The sequence below is a fragment of the Nycticebus coucang genome, chromosome 1, assembly GCF_027406575.1.
Source record: "Nycticebus coucang isolate mNycCou1 chromosome 1, mNycCou1.pri, whole genome shotgun sequence".
NCBI classification, from domain to species: Eukaryota; Metazoa; Chordata; class Mammalia; order Primates; family Lorisidae; genus Nycticebus; species Nycticebus coucang.
Genome location: NC_069780.1, coordinates 93,881,581 through 93,886,827, shown reverse-complemented (window position 1 = coordinate 93,886,827; position 5,247 = coordinate 93,881,581). Strand labels below are relative to the sequence as shown.

The following is a 5,247-nucleotide window of genomic DNA, read 5'->3' as shown; positions in this document are numbered from 1 at the left end:
CAATAATGTATATATATGTCTATCATATTTATGAAATATAAGAACTTATACATGTGCTGATTGTGAAAATAGCTTAATGAAAAAGATTGTGTTGTCAATTATGATTTTTTAGTCTTTTCCTTTTAGTCTTTTTAGAGACTTTTCCTTTTAGACTTAGACTTTTAGACTTTTAGACTTTCCCTTTTAGACTTTCCCTTTTAGACTTTCCTTAGACTTTTAGACTTTTCCTTTTTAGTCTTTTTTAGTCATTTCCTTTTTAGTCTTTGATAACTTAGTTTTCATTCTTTCACTGGAGGCTAATTTTCTACCTTTGTATAATCCCTTCATAAAGCAATAAACTTAGAATATTCATAAGCTGTCAATATTTTGTATTTAATATTCTTAATGCATTATTCTTTCTGCAGAGCCCACGATGTATATCGTTGAACAGTTATGTATGAATAGGAACTCAGAAAATGTGATGTGAGGAAAACAACCTAAGTCCTGGAATCAGACAACTCCGAAGTGAACTGCAGTTTTTCCTCTGGTAGCTTTGTAATTGTGAAAATTTTATTTAATCTCCCTAATGTCTTCTCCCTCATCTCAAAAAGAGGCTCCAAACACCTGCTTTGGAGAGTATTTAAGATAACTAAGAAAGATAAAGTTTGCTAAAAATGCACTCAGAACCTGACCCATGGTAGTTGACCCATATATTTAATTGCTGCCAATTGAAGGGATAAAATATTAATACCATCTTACGGTAAGTGTTAGTGACAAGTCAACATACTATCATGGAGAGCATTTGTACTAGACTGTTGGAGCTCAATTACAATTGCCCAAATGTGGAAACAACCTAAATGCCCACCAGTAAAGGAATGGATTAACCAGCTGTGGTATATTTCTATTATTCAGCTATTAAAAGAGATGGAGATTTTATATTTTTGTATTAACCTGGTCAGATGTGGAACACATTCTTACTAAAGCATCACAAGAATGGAGAAGCAAGAATCCAACGTACTCAATTCTAATATGAAGGCGGTAGATGACATAACACATGGTGGGGTGTGGGGAAGGAGGCAGTGGGAGAGGAGAGGAGGGGGGTATGGGAGTCACAGTGTATGGTACACCTCTTGGGGGTGGGACACAATTATAAGAGGAACTTTACCTAATAAATGTAATCATTATAACCTCATTATTTGTACCCTTAATGAATCCTAAATAATAAAAAAAAAGTTATGCATTTCCTAAATAAAATTGTGTGCTCCATGAAAAAAACAAATCCTTCATCCTCCACTCACTTCCTGTACAGCCTTGGGAAATCTACTTACTCTCCCTGTGCCGAGATTGTGATTTCCTTACCCATAAGATTAGAATGACAATAAGACCTATCTTATTTGTTTTAAAGACTAAATGAATTAATGTAAGAAAAATGCTTTGAGTAGTGTAATGTCAGTTGCACAATACAGTAGACAGTACACCCTCTGTAGGTGACCAGGGACACAACGGAGGTCAACAACGGAGGTGGCCACCAGAAGGAACCAGGCTTACAGTACTGATACGTGCATGTGGTGGATATCTGGTCAACTTGAGGAGGTGGTCAGCTGTGGAGATTCTACTATAATTCCTATACAGTGTTTTTCTCCTGCTACTAATTAAGCCTATTTTAACTATGACTTTGCAGTTGTCAATATACAGACCATGCTTGAATTTCACCTCTTCTACCTACTGAGTGGGTGATCTGGGATAATCTTTTGCTGTCTCAGTTTTCCTAAAAAGAGATATACAATGTGGGCTATAAATGTATTTTAAGATAGGTGTATTTTATATATATACGTGTGTGTGTGTGCATATGTGTTTGGAGAGATATAGATTTACAGATATAGAAATAGATATGCGGAGAGCGGCCCTAGGATCCCGGCAAAGTAAAAGGATCGAAGGATTGAAGAATGTCCCGGGTTCCACTGGGGAAAGTTCTCCTGATGAATGTCATCCGGCACACAGATGCTCACAATAAGATTCAAGAGGAATCAGATATGTGGAAAATAAGAGAACTGGAGAAATAGATGAAACCGTGGGACTAAAAGGAAAATGTTACCGAGCGGTTCGAGCCCAATGCGTAGTGATGGTTTTGATGAAGAAAGTCAGAGAAACTATTGGAGACCAAAGAATGACATTTCTGGGACATTGGAAGATGATTTTCTTAAGGCTAAATCCTGGAACAATAAGTTATATGATTGTGAAGCTAATATGCCTGACAGATGGGGTCACAGTGTTTAGAAAGAATTATACCTTGAAGAATTTGAAACAGACAGTACTGATCAGCAAGATAGTACCAATGGAAAAAAATCACCTCCCCAGGTAAATTCCTCTACCCACGAATCCCACAAGCACAAGAAGTCAAAGAAATGCCATAAAAAGAAGCAGAAAAAAAGTCACACAAAAGACGCAAGAAAAGCAAAAAGGAAGCCATGGATATAACGGCAGATTCTTCAAGTGAGTTCTCAGAAGAAACTGGGAACTAAGAAAGTTCTAGTTTTCTTCTAGTACTAAGAAAAGGAAACAACCACATAAACACAAGAAAAAATCCAGGAAAATCTATCAAAAACTCTGCTTTATTATTCTTAGAAGCAGAAAGTGACATTTCTCAGTCAGATGATTCAGCATCCAGCAGTTCTGAGGAAAGTGAAGAAAGAGACACTAAGAAAACCAAAAGGAAAAAGAGATAAAGTCCATATCCCTGTGGCTAATAATGAAATACAGAAGAGGACAAACAAACGCACCAATTGGAAAGTGGCTACGGATGAAAGCATCCCTGCTTCTGAGAGCTCAGAAGATGACTAAATGGGAAAGGAAGATGCTTGTGTCCCACGTGACTGGTATTTATAGTTCTTACTCATTGGGGTTTTGCCAGGGACTCTTGTTCAACACAGGTCCTGAGGTCAGAGCTGTCTTGTGCCATCTAAATATGTTCTGACAAACTTCTTATCTTCTAAACAAACAAAAAAATTAACATTTCTATCAGTCCCTGCACACACATCTGTCAGATAAGTTGTGTATCCAATTTTCATGGCAGAAATTTGCACCTTTACCCCAGAAGAAATAATCAAGCAGGTTCAATCTATCATAAAGATATTGTCGATGGGGAGGGGCAAGATGGCTGACTACAGACAGCTTCACCATAGGCTCCTGTCCAGGAAAAAGATTGGACTGAAATGAACTCCGTGAAGTCAAAATTGGGGAGTTAAGAAGAAGGAGGAGAAATCAAGGTGCACATCATCCCCACTGAGACAAGCTGGGAGGGCGAGAGAGAAAGAGGAAGAACGAGAACAGAGATGAGGTGGAGCAACCAGACTGAAGGTGCCTGGTGAGAAGGGGATGGGAGACCCCTCCCCAACCAGGAGGCCCTATGTGGGCTGTCTATGACTGAACAAAGGACTCTCAGTTCACACCTCCAGAGAGAGAGAGACTTATGATGTCTTGGTTCTCCTGCACCTGGGAAGTTCTACCTCTGGGTCCCCATCCTGCCCGACACAAAAGTGAACAAACTTCCTCTCTGCTGTCCTGAGCCTACAGCCCCCCCTTCCCCCTTTCTGGTCGCCTGATAGACTGCCCTCTCCAGAGGCCAAAGTGTTGGACAAGATCTCTGAAAGTCCTCTGCATTGTGTAAGCCACCGAGCTGAGTGCGCTTTGCCCCCTGCTGTGAGAGGGAACGGTGGCGCCCCAGTACTAACTTTGGCCTGGTGTGATCTCTCCTGGCTCTCACTCCTGCTTGGGAGGACCTTGTCCCTGATCTCTGGAGAGCCCCTGCCTGGTGTCTGTGCCCTGCAACCCCCAGCTCCCCTCCTAACAACTTGGAGACAAGCCTAGACTTAGGCGACCCACACTGGGAAGGTCCAGGAACCAGATCCCCTCCTCAGACATGGGTGACAGCTGCATTTTATGCAGTCCCCAGCCAGGACTCGGGGTAGGGGAGGGTATAACATAGCATCTCTGAACTTCTTTTTTGGAGTCTCCTCCTCCAGTAACACTGGCTGGGGCTGCAGGTTCCTAACTAATTTGAATTTGTTTGCTTGATATGGGGGTGGCTCTGTGAGAGGCAGGAACAGTGGTTCTATCTGCAAATTCCCCTCCTCCAGCTTTTGCCGGCCTGGGGGACACCACTGTTTAAATCTTTCCCAACAGAAATTCCAGAAAAATACTACAGTTCCTTCAAACTGAGTGGGAGATAGATTGACACCAGGACACAATCAGTTTGCACTATCTAAGCAAAGCCGGCCTTCAGATTCTCAAGCTGCAGTCCTGAAATGGAGCTACCCAGGCAGTGGGGGAAGGGCCACAAGCACAAACTCCAGTTTAGGGACAAAGGGGTGGTTAGCTCCATTTCCTGGGGCCTCCAGATATGGCCTCACCCTACCAGTTTTAGATGCCAAATACTTTCTAAGGATGCCCAATTAGATTATCTCTCAATACCATTCAGGGACAACCTAACATTTTAGCTAAAACACTATAAATAATATTTTAAAAAGTTGAAAATACTCATAGGAAGGTGCTGGCAGAAGAACTTTGGCAGCATGAAAGATCAGAGCCGATCAACTCCCCTAAGAGAATACACAGGAGATACAGCAGAAAATACCAATCCACAGAGAAATTGTCATAATGTCAGAAATAGAATTCAGAATAGGGATGGCAAATAAGATGAATGGAATTGAGAAGATGGAAAGAGAAATCAAAAAAAAAAATAGTTCATAAGTTGTCTCAAGAAATTAGTGAATTTAGTGGGTGGAAAGAGAGACAGAGCAAGATGGTGCCGAGTTAACAACTTCTTTGCAACTGGGAGTAGTAAGATTGGGAAGAGAAAACTACAGGCACCTCAAATCAAAACCACCCTGAGATGTCATCTAACCCCAGTGAGAATGGCTCACAACACAAAATCTCAAAACTGCAGATGCTGGCATGGATGTGAAGAGAAGGGAATACTTTTACACTGCTGGTGGGACTGCAAACTAATATAACCCTTTTGAAAGGAAGTATGGAGAACTCTCAAAGAATTCTAACTAAACTTCCCATTTGATCCTGCAATCCCATTATGGGGCATCTACCCACAAGAAAAAAATCCTTTTATTATAAGTATATTTGCACTAGACTGTTTATCATTGCTCAATTTCCAATTGCCAAAATGTGGAAACACCCTAAATGCCCACCAACCTAGGAATGGATCAACAAACTGTGCTATATGTATACCGTGGAATACTATTCAGCCATTAAAAA

General features: G+C 41.0%; 1 pseudogene; it reads left to right on the top strand.

Moving 5' to 3' along the window:
- Nucleotides 1-1,925: 1,925 nt before the first annotated feature.
- LOC128588900 (uncharacterized protein NKAPD1-like) lies at nucleotides 1,926-3,161 on the top strand (annotated as a pseudogene).
- The last annotated feature ends 2,086 nt before the right edge of the window (nucleotides 3,162-5,247 follow it).